The 18,968-nt window shown below is 34.8% G+C and overlaps 1 pseudogene across 1 annotated transcript; it reads left to right on the forward strand.

The window, feature by feature from the left end:
* The first annotated feature begins 7,562 nt into the window (after window positions 1–7,562).
* On the forward strand, window positions 7,563–11,687 carry LOC141436038 (uncharacterized; annotated as a pseudogene). The gene is made up of 4 exons (XR_012452252.1): window positions 7,563–7,722; window positions 7,938–8,142; window positions 8,217–8,379; window positions 10,833–11,687. The product of XR_012452252.1 is annotated as an uncharacterized protein (transcript).
* Window positions 11,688–18,968: the final 7,281 nt, after the last annotated feature.

Raw genomic sequence — 18,968 nt, forward strand, 5'->3', positions numbered from 1 at the left:
GAGGAGATATTGAAGTTTGTTGTTTCTTAGCAACAATAGACCTCTAAGATTTTGTTGATTCTGTCAAAAAGTAAAAATATTGAAAACACGTATCTTGTCTCATATGTTTGTTTGTACATTGTATGATTGTGTAATTTGGCTTAAAAGCTCATTTAACTAGGTACTTTCTGTAACTGCAACTACGACCTCCAATTTATATACGTTTCATCCACCATTATATTCATATCTCTCATATTTCGTTTTCCAGATTTTTTTTATCTCAAAATCTACTAGACACTAGCAAACTCGTCCTCTAATGGACAGAGCAATAATAAAAAAACAATGATCACAACTACAGGGTGACTAGAAATTAGTTGTTTGTGGCATTTATGTTTCTCCGAGTACCCCCTTGGTCGCCTTCAGTATTTTATTCTGACTTATATCCTATCTCCTGAGGGTCAGGGTCAAGACAGCTTGCCTGCTTTCGGTAAGTTTTTAGAGGTAGACGTGGACGTGTAACATTAGTTCTCTCTATAGTTTGTGCATCGAAATAGTAAGTGCTAGTTCTACGTACAACTGCAGCAGGGCTACTACGAAACTCGAAGTTCGTGTCGTGCGGTTCCTCTCGCTCTCGTATTAAATAGTATAAGTGTTCGAGTATTAAATAGTATAAGTTCGAGTTCGAAACTCGAAGTTCGAGTCGTGCGGTCCCTCTGACACTTAAGCGTGTCACACACTACGCAGATACGATAATATTTTATCTGCGTATAATAACATAATGATCTGAAACTATCACACATTACGCAGATACGATAATATACGAGACGATACATTCAGTCTAAATCCTTCAAACTGAGTAGACTTGTTTTTTGGTGCGGATTGTTTATACAGGATGTTTTCGTGTTTATCTCTTCTAGATTTACTCGCGATCAGCGGGGCTCTCACATCAACTTGTATCTATCTGCAGATAAAATACTAAGTATACCATATTCATATCGGCAGATATTATACACAGATCAATTTATATACGCAGATAATATCTTTGCCATCTTTCGATACATGTTGGTGCCCACAGATACTTCACGATAAAATATATGTTATCTGCGCTGTGTGTGTTAGCTCATTGAATTGTATAGGGAGCGATATTGACAGATATGCGTTCAGATACAGATATCTTATCGTATCTGCTTAGTGTGTGACACGTTTTATACTATTTAAAACGAGAGCAAGAGGGACGGTACGATACGAACTTCGAGTTTCGTAGTAGCCCTGCTGGAATAAACACACCGAAAACGGGCAAGCAAAAAACTGACCTAAACTACGTTAACATAAGAAGTAAATGGACTCGCGGGCCGGACAGAGATGGCAACAACGGAGTCAGTGTGTAGTAGTAGTAGTAGTAGTAGTAGTAGTAGTAGTAGTAGTATTAGTAGTAGTAGTAGTAGTAGTAAATAGTTACTATTTCGATGAGTTTGTGTATCAATTCAATTCAATTCTTAAAAGTATAGCTCCATCGATTACTTCGACGATTCCGCCAATGTCGAGGTTGGAAAAGACACTATCGGTTAGCCGTTGTACGGTAGCTTCAGCGTGCGGTACTCGGATGAGAATCTAGAATAAGACAACACAAACATAAGAATCACAATTGGTTGTTGTTGTTGTTGTTGTTTCTTTAAAAAAATATGGCTCTGTCCATCGGAGGACAATTTTTGCCATGTCTAGTAGTTTTTGCCGTTGTACGGTAAAAAAATTCTAGAAAACGAAATATGAGAGGTAATGGTGGATCATCACAATTGGTTGTTTCATTCAAGTGAATTGTCAAAATTGTCATGTCAAAGCCCATTTCATTCCTTCAACGTACTTCGTAAACGCTCAGCATTTACCACCACAACCACATAACCAGCGTTGCCAGGTCGGAACTTTTATTCCGGTTTCGGAACTTTTGAGGTTTCAGCGGAACTTGTTCCGTTTCGATATTTTTTTAATTTATATTTTTAGGGTCTTCCACAAGTCTTTTTATCTAACAGTTAGACTATAACTTCACGAAATAACGATCGTTTTAAATAGTTTGGTACTAAATAATATTAATCCACTTACTAAATGTTACTTTACATAGTCCAAACAGCTTAATAGATTTAAATTATTATTAGAAACACTACGAATAAATATTCTCTGGAAACTTAACTAAGCCCGAAAACCATTCCGCGGAATGTCTACCGCGACCGCGACGGGCGGGGCTTAAATATCTACGCGCGTCGCGCCAGTTCGGCCGTAAAACGAGTTCGTGCAGTCGCTCCGTGGAAAATTTCGATCAAGTTTGTGATTGTGTTGTGCTCGAATCAATTTAAAAATATGCCGTCCTGTTGTGTGAAGTGGTGGTGTAGAAGCCACTCAGATATGAAAAAAAACAGGACTCACCTTTCATATGTAAGTAAATAAATATTTAAAACACCATACTTTGGCGACCCTGGAAAGGGTTATACAACATGTAACTAAGATTATTTTCCATGGATTATAATCACTCTCACGTGATTTGTTCAAATAAAATATATTTTTTTCTAGTCTGAAGGATGATGTTATTATTAAGTATTACAATGTGGTGTTGGGCGTTAAGGAAACGTGTAGCTCGGTTAAAGAGTAGTTTATTAATGAGAACTTAAGCCTAAGAGTACATGATATATAAAGGGATGGAGTGGAGGAGTGTGAGTGCACACTACACCTTCCCCCTTAGATAAAAAAAATACATACTGAACTTTAAATATGATATGTATTTTTTTTTTATATACTTCAAATGTAATTTTTTTTTTACTACAATGCCAAAGTTAAAATATTCAAGAAAAATCAGAGTTCAAATAGGTACTTATTCAAGGAAAAAAAACAATTTTGAATATTGCAATCAAATTTGACACCATCAAGTTACGTTACACAAAACAAATAGCTAACCAAAAACTGGCTGTAAAAAAAAAAACCTAACAACACATATTGGGCTTACTGAGAAATTAATTAAAAAGAGGAAATGAGGGTGAATTAAACATTTTAAAAATATACTAAAGTAAACATTATCATATCATCAAGTAAAATAAAAAACAAGAGAACTATGTGTAGATACAAGAACGCTAATAAAACTACGAAATCTTAATGTATATCATATAAACGAAAGTACTCTCTTATCATTACTGTGCACTTGTACGTACTAAATTTGTCTAGTCCTAGGTACCTTTTTTTTCACGTGTGTCTTGTCTTGTATTAAACATTTTATTAGTCTTAGCGCATTTATATATTTTATATTTATATTCATTTACTTTACTCAAACTTTACTTTATTTATTCATTTACTTCATTTATTTACTTTATTTAATTAAGACGTCATTTCTTTTCACATATTCTTATTTATATATCTAATTAATAATTATATTGGCAGTTTGCAACTAATGCATAACTTACCTGCAAGGTCTGCAGCACATTTTTATTTCGCCGGCCGGCATTACTCACATTTATTTCATTTGTTCAGGGTACAAGGCTTTATTTATAGTGCGCACTAATATTTTTATACTTATACTTTTTATTCATTACTTTATACAGGCAGTTCTTTTAACACATTCCATACTTAATTACACTCCATGTGTCCAAGCGTCTCCACAAGTGATAACTCGACCGCCTTATGGTCAGATTGCAAGGATTCCGTGCCTGTCCTTGTACCCTGGCAGACCTTGCTGACATGCCATTTCATGACATTTAAATAATCCTCTGTATTATTCTATCCTTCTCTAAAATACCATTCAAAACCTATCTGTATACGCATACCTGTTGAAACGTCAGCTCATAAGAATTTCAATAACTCTTAGTTGGCCAAACTAATCGCTCGTTGAAAAACTTAATCACTTCCGATTTCCAAACACTATAATAAAATAACACTATCAAAGCTAAACATCTCCTACTCTTAAAAAAAAACTTATTCAATTGCCTTCTCTATATTACATCACATCTTTTCGTAATCACATCTAAAAACAATCAATCCTAAACATAAAATATATTCTGTATAATTTTCATTAAAAAAATCCAAACATAAAAACTGTATTCTCAATTAATTGCATCTGACTTTACCTATTAAATGACATCGGTATCTAAGCTTGCATGGTTTTTGAAAAAATACAATTTAAAGTAATAATTTAAAATAAGTGCCGGATGATCAGTCCAGTTACCTAAATTAAATTATTTTTTATTATCTTCCTTATTACCCGACTGTACTACAGTGGAACAAAAAGTAGAATTTTATAATAAAATTATATTTAACTGTAATGTAATCTTGTAAAAAAAAAATGTAAAACGTAATTTGAGTAAATATCTAGTAACAAAAAAACTTCCATATGTTTTACCATCATAATTTTTCTATTCATTTCGATACTTTCTACTTCCTTTCATATTTATAAACATTCTTAAATTCGTAAAACTTCTTAGCTTCATTGTATCGTCATTCAAAATCTTTCGTCACATCCTATAAATTGTATGTCAAATCCGAGTTCATGTACCTTTACATCATACCTAAAAAAATGTGGCTAACTGTACTTATATAAATAAACCATACAATTTCGTATTCTCAAAAACCTTACACTGCATAAAACTGATCACTGCGATCACCTTATTTAGTTACCTACTTGCAAGTATTAGGTGCGCAATGTAACCCGAGCTGTAATAACAGACTCTGGAATGCATTCCTTATTGAATTAACTGCATTAGATCACTATGCTATTACTGCTATTTAAACATAACCAATTAATTATTGAATACAACATACATACATATTATGTGAATGAAATAAACTGACCGATGAAACCTGATAATGGTCATTTAAACAAACTGTCTTGTAGTATTGTCTTAAAAAAATATATTTAGGAAACGGGAACCCAAGTCTTGATGTTAATAATTCTATGCCTTTAAAAAAACCGTAAGATAAGATGTAAAATAAAATTAAAGATATTATATTAACATTTCAAGGACCATCATATACATTGATAATTTAATTGGCTGACTTTATTAAGTAGGTGTATATATATACGTACATATATAAGGTAGGTAAATATACGTACATTTTATGATTGGAAATTAATAGAAAAAAACCTACGGACAATTTTATATTTGAAATGTATTACTTTACCGCACATTTTAAATGTTTTTTGAATTTCTGCGTAAACTACTCCTCATCGTCGTCGTAACACAGCTCACTGAGTCTCAAGCGATACCGGTGAAATTTCCACTCCTATGACACCAACAATCGTCTAGCAGCAATCACTCCATGACGCCAACAACCTCCTGGCTGCAACCTTTTCACCATGGATGATCTCTCGGCAGCAATTTTTTTTGTATTATCTTCTTGAAATCTTCCTTCAGTACGTATTTTTTTTCTCGCATTCTTCTTAATCTTCTATTATTATTATTTTAGTCTTCAAAAAAAATTGTATTATAATTTCACAACATTCACTCAATGTAGTTATTTTTCCACTTATAGTAAAGGTACTTTCTTCTTCCATGTTATAGTCAGTCTTTTTTTATTTATATTTTTAAAGTATAATGTATAATAATATTTATTTTAGATAGGTATGTTTTTTGTCTCTCAACTGGTACATTTTTCTTCACACACTTTCTTTTCGTCACTAAGTATTAAGTCTAATTTATTTAATAGTCCACTTTTTTCCACTACGATTGGTCTACTGGTCGGCGCGGCGCGCCGCCAGTGCAGCGCGATGGCCGCACTGGCAGGGTCGCCATGTGGTGTTGGGCGTTAAGGAAACGTGTAGCTCGGTTAAAGAGTAGTTTATTAATGAGAACTTAAGCCTAAGAGTACATGATATATAAAGGGATGGAGTGGAGGAGTGTGAGTGCACACTACAACATAGTGTTTAATGAGATACGAGTGCGAGTTTATAACATGCGGCGAAGCCAGAAGAAAATATAAGGTACTTAGTAAGCGAACAATGTTTCCACTGTCGTTATTTCATCTCCTCGCAATCGAAGTGAAAAGCAAAATGTAAAACTCAAGCATTAAACCCATTTTCCCCTAGACGTGTTTATCGACCCTCGCCGTACCGGCTCGGGTGGCTATATGAACGTCTTCGGTAAAATAGCTCGTTTTATGCTCTTGTTGTACAATCTACTATTTCACTTGTCATACTCGTAAACTTCGTATTTATGCTGGATCTAGGCGACATAAAATGACTTTTTATGCTCTAGTATGCACTAGTAAAATTAAAATCTTCATCTAAGGCGTTCGTAATCAGGTGTCAATCGAAGTGAAAAGCAGAGTGTAATACTAGTTTTAAACCCGTTTTTCCCTCGACGTGTCTATCCACCCTCGCCGTACTGGCTCGGTTCAAATGGTTCGTTTTATGCTCATGTTGTACAATATACTATTCTAATTTTGTTTAAATTTTTATTCTGAAGTTCAAACCAAATAGCCAATTGTTTATGTCGGCATCAGTATGAAATATAACAAAGATTATTTATTTTCATTGTTGTATTTAAAATATTCAGTAAAAAAATAAACTCGTAAACAAGCCTATTTATTTTAGTCTAATTCTGCATAATGCCATCCACGCATTGTAAGATCGCCCCACGCTTGTCGCAAGGGGGCGGCGCCGACTTTTACGCGGACCAATTGCGGGCCAGCGTTGTGTATGAGAGAGTGTGAGTGTTACGTTGTCTTTGCTGTTAGTTTGTTTGCGTAAATGCTACAAATGGAATCACAATCGAAGCGTTCATTGCTAGCAGTTACGCTTCCAGAGAATATTTATTCGTAGTAGAAACATCTATTACCGAAAGAAGAAGGGGGACACTTGACACTGAACTAACATCTGGCACGTGCTTTGAATAAACTTCTACAAATACGATTCAATGCAAAACAAAATTGGAAAACAATTGGTTAATATTTATAAAAAATTGCCGATAAATAGCCTTTCCGACTAACTTAGTAGGTACCATACCACATCATACAATTTAAAAAGCTAAAAATCTTTCAATATTAGAGTAAGCGGAAGATATTTTTGTTATTATTGAAATAAACAGTATTTTTTTAACAAAGTACTTTTAAGAAAAATTGGACCACGTTAAATAGTACTTGGGCATTTTCAGTTCCAACGACGCATCAATTCAAAAAAGTGTGAACTACTTATATGAAAAAAGTCGCAAAATTGATAAAATAATTAAGGACACTTTTTTTCGTGGTGCTAGTGATTTCGAGTGGGGGGAACAAGTTGAATACTTAGAAAAAAAAATTAGCTCCATTCCAAGTGGAAGTGCAAAGTTAATAAATCATACAAAACGACTGACCGGAAAAAGTCCCGTTGTGACACAACAATAATAATAATAATAATAATAATCATATTTATTCAGACTTTTCAATCCATTTTGTTAGTAATACATAATCACTTATTGACTAATGTTAGTAGCGTTCTATGTTAACTTAACTTAATTTAAAATAATAATAATTAATAATAATTTAAAATAACAATAATTTAATGGTTAATTTTCGTGTCACAATCACAACGGAAAAAAGCTTTTGCGGACGAATTTCGGACCAAAACGAAATCTGACCCTGGCAACACTGCTTGTAACTTCGTGCGTAGTTCGTTTCGTTCGTGCTGCTATATAAAGTCATGACCATGGCATACGGCTTTAGAGCGTTTTCTAGGCTTGTTGTTCCCATCCTTGGCAACGCTGTCTGTTTATCACGAGCACAATTAAGTACTGTGTAAGTAACAAAATATATAATTATTAATTGTTAAGCAACTTGTGAGTTATTGCCAAGTGTTTATTATTATACACTTGCCGCCCTTGCCGGTAACATTATCTGTCAAATTGTGACGTCATTGTCAACAAGCTATTCTGTATTACAAAATTACAAGTCAAATCAAATCAGCGTGAGGCTGATAGTTTTTTTTACAAGTTTTTGTTACATATTTACAGTAAAATGGCTTCTAACAATCCGGATTACAAATCAGCTACATCTATCCATGAGTTACAGTAAAGAAAATTAAAGGAGAAGAGGTAAAACTGGATGTTTACAAGGGTCATGTTTGCATCATCGTCAACGTCGCATCGCAGTGCGGATTGACCGCCAACAACTACAAACAACTGAACGAGCTGTACGAACAATACGCAGAGAGCAAAGGTGAAGTTTAATTTTATTAGCAAGACCAAGGCCCAAAACATTGTTTCGCGTGCTTTATTGATTGCTTTTTTTAGGTCTTCGTATTTTAGCGTTTCCCTGCAATCAGTTTGCCGGCCAGGAGCCTGGTAACCCTGAGGAGATTGTTTGTTTTGCTGCGATCGCAAAGTGAAGTTTGATTTATTTGAAAAAGTCGATGTCAATGGAGACGATGCCAGCCCACTGTGGAAGTTTTTGAAGGTAACTACACTCAGTGTTACCAGTACCTGCGTCGAGTTTCGGACGATTCGCTATCTGAAATGGGACGATTTTTGGACAAAAAGGACGGCTGGAGAAATAATATGTTTTTTTAATGGTTAAATGAAAAAAAAAAACCTGAAAGGGCATGAACACAGATATATTTTTAAAGCACACAAATTAAAAAAAAAAACGGTTTTGATTATTTATATTTCCATGCAGATTGAAGAGCGAGTGACCGCCACGTAAGTATTCATCATATTAATTATATGACTTTGCGAGCGGCGACTTGGCGAACAGCGGAACACTGCAATGCAACAAAAACCATCCCGGTTAATAACCATGACACCACAAACGAAATACTGGACCACACTAAATCACATTTTGAAATTCCAAAATTTGGCAATTTTTCTTTAACCTGGCAACTGGATTATTCGTCGCGATGACAGACAATTTTTTTTTATACATTCGTCCTCACTAGGACAGGCAAAGGTAATAATAACCATGCAGCCAGTCAGACAACGACAAGACAAACAAAAAAATAACGAAAGTTCTCTTTCTAAGTACAAGCCACAGGCAATTCAGTTTTAAACATAAATTAAAATAATCAAACAAACCTTTGATCAAGAAAGAAAAACGGATAGCAAATTTGTCGCTCGCTAGCGCTACGCTAGTACGACTCGTGGTGTGGTGGTGGTGGTGCGGTGCGCCGGCAGACGTAGATAGATAGGATAGGAGGACAGAAAATTGTGTTTGTGTGCATGAAACAACAGGCAAGCGATACGGGATCACTGCGAGTGGAAAAAGGATGGTACAATATTGAATATCGCCAGCAGTCTGAAGTTATCGCATTCACGCGTTGCGCTTTTCTTCCGTTTCGTTTCACTCATCTACTTACTTACTTAGATGAATGCATTATTTTTTGTAATGAGTAATGAAATGAAGTACCTATTAAAAATAGTAAATTATTCTGGATAACTATTTGAAAAGGGACGTAAAAGGGACGGAATATATGAACGGACATCGAAGGGACGTTGCCATGTATAAACGGACGAAAATCGTCCCTTTTGGGACGTTCTGGCACCGCTGACTACACTAGACTGAACTTAAATAAAAGTGCGACCTCCCTTAGATAACACTGTATACAAACCGGGTGACACTCTTTCCTGGCCCGGAAAACACCAACATGGAAATACTGGCCCTGTTTTTTGCGTACACGCCCATACAAACTGACGGAGCGTCAATGGGCGTGTACACGAAAAACGGTCGGTATTATCCGGGCCGGGAAAGTGTCACCCCTGGGCTTTCACCATAATTTCTTAAGTTTTTTGTTTGTTTTTAATTATCATGCATTGAACATGACACAGGCAATCTATGATGATCAGGCAACTAATGGATCTTTGGACTTAGATAAGATACTATTTTGATTTAAAAAGCAACACCTGTCTGGTTACCAGTATTTATTGAATATTTATGTGTGATTAACTATTGATTATTTTTTTATGCTAACCTTGAAAGGCAAGATTGTTTTTCATGGATGAAATTTCAGTTGAACAATATCAATATCCAATTATGAACAGTTGTCTAAGTTCCCACAAAGCATGTTTTCTATTTATACTGAATGTAAACAGGCTTGGTTTCTGTTTGTCCATTTCCTGATTGGTAATTTTTATTCTATGACCCAAGGTTGAATGAGTGACTGAAGCCAGTGTGAACCGGTTTTTATAGTATGGAGAAACCCCAGTGGTTTTTCTCCATACAATAAAAACTGGTTTTTGGATGCCCTAACTGTAATTTAAGAGGAAACACAAGGGCAGTTTTTCCATACAAACATAGTCCCCTGTTTTCTCCCTAGATAATGCCAGAAGAGCAATATTTTTTTTTTTCAAAAATCTATGTCCCTGTTTTTCCTTTTTCCTTAAATTAATATTATTAAAAGTGATATTAACCTTCAAAAACCTAAACAAAAAAATGCCTGATTTTCCACTGTGTTCAAACATCCAGAAAACAAATTTAGCTTGACAAAGGAAAACAGGAACATGGCCAAAGCCTCTTTATTTTTTTATTAAAAATATAATTAAATAGGTCAAGTTTTGGAGAAGAAATCAGGGGACTACGAAACATTGATTTTATGTATTTTTAATAGGTATTTTCGGTCCAAGCTGCAGTTGCTCTATCGCGCTCTGCTTGAGGTTGAGACAACAGCAATTAGATTTTACAAATACCTATTTCTCAATTCTCTCTCCCTTAGGGTTTCCTCTTAACCTAACCTATGTTTTCCAAGTATCCAACTAATACAGTGTGGATTTGATTTTATGAAGGGTGAAAAAAGTTCTTAGTTTTTATACCATATTGGAGACAAACATGCCTGTTCATGAGTGGTTGTCATAGCCTGTGGACACTTACAATATCATAGCTTATTCTAAAAACATTTTCAAATCTTATTTCATTTTCAGCACAAGCAAGGAGGTGCACTCGGCAACTTCATCAAATGGAACTTCACCAAGTTCATTATTGACAAGAATGGTGTCCCGGTTGAACGCCACGGACCTAATGTTGATCCTGTCAACCTCGTGAAATCCCTTGAAAAATACTGGTAGAAGCTTTGGTTAAAATCACTTGTTTATTTGTAAGAGGTTTATTAGAGCAGAGAAATCTGTTACCCTATTCTAGACCTTTGCCCCTCTGGTTCATAAGATTATCCAATTTTATATAAACTTTTTATTGCACCTGAATCATTCGGACATACATTAGGCACATAAACTGTTTATTATTGTGCTGGTTTTTTTTAAATTCATATTAATGAATTAACATTCTAGTTCATGAGAACATAAGTTGGTTCTAAACCTTGCGTTTGAATCCTTTAAATTGAAGCACACTTGAAAATAATAGGAATAAATAGCATCTCTCTTAGGCTTGATTTCTCTATTGTGCCTTCATGCAGAACAAGAACAAAGTACAAATAAGTAGTTTGAATAGGAGCTGTCCCTTTCATACTATTAATAGTAGAATGCGAGTCACTATAATGAGGCTAGGTAGAACTTATACCCTTTGGTGGTCCTCTTACTAAGAAATCATTGACATATGTTTTTGTCCTACGGAGACCTTGTAATAGCGTCTAATACTAGTTTTAAGCTTTAAATTTGCAATTCACAGTGATTATAAATGAGTACCTATACTCGACACATGATTTGCATTTTTGTCTGTGATTATCTTGATTCCTCAGTCATTGCTTTTGTAATCGGTTTTTATTTTTTAGTAGTGAACTTGATTGTTTTATAGAAATGTTCATAATAAATATTTTTCGTTGATCTTTGTTTTTTTTACAAGCTTTTATTTAGTTTCATTCACCTGTCCTGTTGTCTGTCTGTCTGTTGTCAAATCTTGTAAGTATAATTTAACCAACTTCCAGTAGTCAGATAGACTTGAAATTTGGAATACTTATGTTAATCGCGTGACAATACAATAATCTGGTAGTGACATCCTGGTAGTCCAGCCAGGATTGTCTCCGCAGGACGGAACTCTTCAACGGTTAATGGCATCGACTTGAAATTTGGTATGCAAATGTAGTTTGTATGACTCAGTATGGCAATGCAAGTATTGTCAACAACTTTTGTTGACAAAGAAAGCTCAGTCAGCAAAGAAAGCTTTTATTAAAAATGATTTTTTACCAAAAACTTGCAAGTTAAATTTGATCCACACACACACCCATCTTGCTGTAGCGCTGGTCTTATTTTTCTGGTTTTTCTATGCATATTTCAGTTTGTATCTTCGATATGGGTTTTACGGGATGACCGTAAAAGTGACAAAAAATTTGGAATTGAAATAAAAAATTTGATTGCTTAATGACATTTCTTGTCCGAGTGAGCGGTTAGTTCCAAAGGGGTGCTGAGAGTTTCTCGATTAGGGCTACAGCATAGATGTCGCTAGTGTCGCTGCTTAAGTGACTAAATAAGAAAACAAACAAGTTGAGATATGTGGTGCATAGGAGAAATTCGTGTCTGTATCACTGACCAGTGGTGTGTAGTGGTTTAGCACGTGGCAACGGAATGCCGAGGACCTGGGTTCGATTCCCAGCGCTGGTCTTGTTTTTCGGTTTTTTCTATGCATCTATATTTCAGTTTGTTTTTTCGATATGCGTACATTATTGGCCCTGCTAGTTTGGTACGGGGTGATAATGCACGGCATGATAATTCGTGCACATAAGCACGGATTATCATTATTTAAGCGTACATTAACTACACCCTAGGTAATGACTTAAATTTTAACGAGCAGTGTTTTTTTAAATAGATCATTTAGGATAACAACTTCTACGTCATCCTACCTATTATGAAATTTTCGTATGGATATAGGTGTACGAGCTCGTAGGCAGAACGAATATTAATTTGCTGTTGCCTATATTGGGGAGCAAGCAAATAAATGTAGCACAAATAATGCTGTTATAAGAAATATTGAAATAATTTTGCGGCCTTCAGGCAAAAGCAAACGTTTAGATGCTAAAAATTCGGTACACATTCAGTAAATTGGGATTGGTTATGAAAAGCGGCGGTGTAGTGACTCTTAGCGCCATCTAGTAAGCAAATATAAAATCTCTAAATCCTACATCGCGCCATCGAAGTTTCTCAACTCCTCAGTGTAGCCAGATGGCACAGAGTACATATATAACAGAGACACCACCTAGTACAAGCAAATGGTATCACCCTAATACTGGCTATTTTTCTTTCTAAATAACACGATACGTATTGCCATCTAGTGAGACACTAAGGATACGGTACACTGACAACAACCAACAAGCTGAGCCTAGACGACTAGAGATACGCATGATGTTTCTGTCTTATTTACGTCATTAGAAGAGAATGGCATGTTTCTCTCAAATAGTTTCGACGAATGTGAGCAAGCGCGGGGCAAGCCCAGCAAGCGCTTCCGGTTATTCGCCATCTAGCGTCACAATTGCAAAACACTACGAAAGCCTCGTAGCTGAAATGTAGCCACATGTAGCCTATACTTTCGTATTCTCAATTTATTATTTTTATGGTGTTTCTTATCTTCAAATTAAGGAGTTGAATTAAGGTTGATGTGAAGTTTTGTTTATAAAATATGCTAGTCTTTATTTTAATCTTAATATTTCTACTTAATTCGGCTTATTCACATTTTATAATTTACAAATGTTAATAGTAGTGCCATCTATTGCTGTTTTTTTTTTATTAAATATAGCTTGTAGGGATTGGTAGGCCATGCAGATGGTTACATTTGTTAAATTAACGTAACTGGGCGTTTTCAAAAAAAGGTGTACACTTTCTTTTTTTTTAATTTTGGAAAAAAAAAATGGTTTTTCCTACTCAGAATCAAGAGCACAATCGATTCCGATGGTAAAAATATCCCCAAAAAAAATTAGTTTTGCGACGTTTTTTTTTCATACACTCAGTAGGTATGGGCGTGACAAAACTGACTCGTAAAATTTTGTATGAAAAAATGGGGACATTTTTTTAAACGATCGGAATCGATTGTGCTCTTGATTCTGAGTTCCATTAAACGCTCAACTATATTGATGCTCTGGCGTAACATGAACTTTTGTTTAAAAGGAAATTTTCGTAACTTGAGTACAATGAGATGCTTCGGATTATCACGTTGTACATCTACGAATAATATTTATTATTCGTAGCTTAAAAAAGTTTTATTAGTGAGGGTTTGTCGACAGTCGAAATATCGCTAGATGGCGTTAGTATCGTGAGGCCCTTTGACGTTTCAGTCTTGCTTGCGATTGGCTCATTTATTTATTTAACCAAACACGAGCGCGACGCCAATGTCAAACGGACCTCACGATGTCACGATACTAACGCCATCTAGCGATATCCGCCCGTCGAAAAATCCTCATTTATATTCCACAATGTAAATAAAAAAATAGATATAATCATCATAAAATTTACTTAAAACATAGTCAACTTAATAAGTCTATTCTAACATCAAAACATCTACATCAAAATTGTCAGAATATAGCGCCCCCATAGAACGAAATGTCACTGTCGTCTTTTGCTGATTTGAGATATGGAGGTTTAAAGTAGTGAAAATTTAAAAAAAACTTAAGTTTTATGCCGTGAGGTGCCGTGAGATATTTATCATAATTGTGGGCTCATCACAATGACATAATGTCACGCACGGAATAAAGTTCCACGTGCCAAATCGAAACAAAAAGCTAAATTTTCTAAGTTATTAGCGATAATTACTTTTATCTCTTCAATTTTGAACCTAGATGTCAGTTAGTGATTTTTAGACTAGTTAGTGTCTATTCGCATGATATTTAATTACACCATAATTTGATGATCGAAAACTCAAACTTAGTTAATCTTTGCTTTCATATTTTGTAACAAATTTTGCAATTTAGGTAACTAAGTTGTTTTAGTGAACTTGGGAATAAAATAATGCTAGGTCATAGACATAACTGGATATGGCAAAAATATCTAAAATGACTTAAAGTTACCACTTTGGCCAGCTTTTTTTCGGCATAAATTCATTAAGTACTTTAAGTTAATTCTCACTTCAATTCATGCGCAAAAACTACAAACAAAGTAATGAATTTACTAACTTTAAAAAATTGGATCTATGGCTCCTATTGACATAGTAATGACTGAAATTTGCAGAAAAGAAAAAAAACAATATTGATGGCATTAAAAAACCAATTTCGACAATTTGGGACTTTGTAACTTTTCACTCCCAGGGGGACGATAGGTTCTACTGTGCTGAAATTTTCGAAAGCCAATTAGCTGTTCACTTTATTTGTTCTAGAACTAAATATATCATTTCCAATATCCATTACAATTTTCTGTCGTTTATTACCTTTTAACAATCACAGATCTGTTCCAAATTTTACTTTGACATTCCAATCTACTTCTTGTCCTGTTGTTTGATCCTGTAGTCAGATAGAGCCGCCCTTATTGCATCTTCAGCTAGCACTGAAAAAAAAATATGTCAAAACCAGTTAATTATCATCTTTTTAAAGTAATAGACGGATGTAGTAAACAATCCCTTCCCATCATGAAAGTTTGGATTTGGGTCGATCACTATGAATAATAATTCTCAAGAAACGTAACTGCTAGCAATGAACGCTTCGTTCGATTTGTGATTCCATTTGTAGCATTTACGCAAACAAACTAACAGCAATGACAACGTAGCACTCATACCTATTACCTACTCTCTCACGTCGGCGCCGCCCCCATGCGACAAGCGAGGGGCGATCTTACAATGCGTGGATAGCATTATGCAGAATCAGACTAAACTTGTTTACGAGTTTATTCTTTTATTGAATGTTTTAAATACAACAATGAAATCAAATAATCTTTGTAATTACAATTACAATCTGCTGTAATCACAACATAAAATGGGTGTACTGCCGTTTCGGCAAAATATTTTTCATCAAATTTCACTTCCCAAAAAACTTATCACAGTAGTTTCGTTTCCCAAACGAATCTTCAGCATATTTACATTTCGCATTTTATTCATTTGGTCTAATTATCATTTGGCATAATTTTACTTTGTGAAATTTTATTACGACAAATGTTTATTCAGCAAACGTTTTCTTTTGGTAAATATTGTATTCTAAAAAAATGTTTGTTCATATGACCATGGTTGGTTTATGCGAAATGTAATTATTAAACCAACTGCTACCGGAAAAGTACAGTCTGTTCAGGATAGGAATGGACAGAAGGAAAATAGGCTCTTTATAGTGCACGCTTTAGGAAGTGATTTAATAAATTGTTTTTATTAGTGTACAGTCCAAACTTAGTTCTAATTAAAATATCGAATGAATGAATAAAAGTAATATTGATTTACTTTAATTTATTCATCAACTAGCTGTTGCCCGCGACTCCGTTCACGTAGAATTCGTTTATTCCCGTGGGAACTATGCAGTTTGCTGAGATAAAAATTATTCTATGTCCTTTCTCGGGACTTGTAATATCTGTATACTGAATTTCATCTAAATCAGTTCAGCGGTTAACACGTGAAGAGTTAGGTAACAAACAAACATACAGACTTACAACCTTTCGCATTTATAATAAATACATATTATATTAGTAAGTTTTTTTTTTTTTTTTTTTTTTTTTCCTTCTAATATTTTAACGAGGCTTTAGCACACCAAATGTGACTATGTCAGCCTCATGGGAGCCTCAGATATATACACCACACTAAAGACAGATATTACACTCTCCCTTGCACAGAAACACGTCTCTGGATGCAAAGGCCCGTCCAATGAATCTGTAAATTCGCGTCGCTTCTTCTGAAAGCGGTCGACTGAGAATTACATTTACACCTCCATTAAACAAGCCCATACCATCCAAATACCTGACTCTGATCTCCTTATTCTGATCACATTCCACAAGAAAGTGAATAAGGTCTTCAGTCTTATCACATCCCATACACAAAGGTGATTGCACAACTCTCATCAAATGCAAAAAACAATTAAGTGGAATGTGACCAGATCGAACACGTAGTGCTGACACAAGAAGGCCCCTGGAAAGGCCGGCACAATCAAACCAGGGAACTTTAAATACCTTATTCTGCATGGTACCATACCAAATGCCCTTTGTCAACGATGCTGCACTAAAAAGTTCCTGCCATTTGGAAACGCACTCCTCCTTAGCCAGTTGCACTAATTCAGTACCATATGGCTTAGAAACACGATCAATCCCCTGTGACAGCCAGGCTAGCCAATCTATCTGCCCGCTCATTACCAGCTACCCCCACATGAGATGGAATCCATTGCAAAACAATTTGGTGTGGTAAAGATTAACTTTTCAAGTTTTAATATCATAATTTAAAAACAATCAAAAAAACTTATTCTATTTTGTTAAAAACAGAAATGTCTTCCTATAAATACCTAAAGAGGCAGAGGTAAACAACATTCTGTAAGAAACGAAACGTTTATAATATTATAAGTCAAGAAATCGTCCCCTTACAACCAGAATCGCTTATCTGCATGAAATGTAGTTCGAGAAAAACGCATTTAAAGGTTTGCATGCTCTAAAACCTATAAAAGCTAGTTATACTAAAAAACGTCTCTGTGTTTCTATTTAGATAATTTATCCCTTAATAGGATAGGGCTATGTTATTTACTCTATACTTGCGCCGAGTAGGTTAAAATAGGGCTTTTCTTCAAAAGGTACTGCAGATAAGCGATTTTTGCCTGTAGACACGTTTTTTTTTTTATTTCTAAACTAGCAAGTTTACGCAGATATATTGGATAAACTATCATTTTAAGTCCATAATTGAAGCATTTTTCGCCGAATACAGTGTTAAAAATGCTTTACATGTTTTATACAATTTAAGTTTTAGTTAAGTCTCAGCGCAAATAAGAGGTATTGGCTGTAAACAAATCGGAATTTACCTCTTAAGTAGCGCGCTTAAAAGTGCAAAATATTTCTAAGATGTTTTGACTCTGGCTTTTTTTCTGTTTTTCTATCTATATGCAATGTAGCATTATTCTGTTTTTTTTTTATCATTCAAAGACATATAACTTGTATTTTCCGAAAGAGTTCCATCAATCTATTTCAACAAATAGGTACCAAATAGCCCAAAAATATAAATAAATTAAAACTAGCGAGCTAGTCTTAAATATAGTAGTATATTTCTAGTATATGTGAGATATATTACGTTATTCCTTAATATCATATGTGCTGCTTAATTACATTTAATTGTGGAACTTTTGATTACATGCATACACAAAAAACATATTTTATTCAAACATTTAATAAAAAGGCACTTAGCGTCTCAAGGCTCAAAGTAACCACTTAAACAGTCATGAAAAAGAACCGTAATGGTATAACCATCAGTCTTCTTCTTCATCAAAACGATAACGAGCATGGATATTCAGGTTTTGATGAACTAAATAGAAAAACATAGGTATAACCAGATCCAGCAGACCGTCGAACTGAACCGCGAGTGTCATTTAGATACCTACTATTTACTACTTCGTATCGTAGGTATCGTATCATTGAATAGCTTATCACGGCATAAAACATTTACGTTGTCACACATTTTCATTGTTCTTGCCTTAATATTTGTATAGGTAATAATTTTATCAATACGACATGTCGTCTGACTTTTTAGTTTTGATACCAGGCCTGTAACTTGCAAACCAACCGTCGAACAAGACAAGGCAACAGAAAATCGAATCCAAACTCTGTTGAACCTCTTTTAGTAGAGGAATTTAAACTACCTGCATTAAAAAGCTATACACTAATCCACTGCCAATAAGCACAGCTAAAAAATTAAGATTTAATGACTTTTACAAAAAAATGTTATCGGAGATTCACCATGGCTGGTTCACTGGCCTGTGATGAAGACGTTATTGAGCGTGTGCCGGACGTAGTCACAGCTGAGACAAGCAGTGATGAAAATAACCTTAATGGTAATAATCATCAGTCTTCTTCTTCATCACTGCTTGTCTTAGCTGTGGCTACTCAAACCAGCCATGGATAATTAATATTACCTAAGCCAAGAACAATGAAAATGTGTGACTACGTAAATGTTTTATGCCGTGATAAGCTTTTCATTGATACGACGTACCTACGATACGAAAGTAGTAAATAAGTAGGTTT

Source organism: Choristoneura fumiferana, chromosome 16 (assembly GCF_025370935.1).
Source record: "Choristoneura fumiferana chromosome 16, NRCan_CFum_1, whole genome shotgun sequence".
Classification (NCBI taxonomy): domain Eukaryota; kingdom Metazoa; phylum Arthropoda; class Insecta; order Lepidoptera; family Tortricidae; genus Choristoneura; species Choristoneura fumiferana.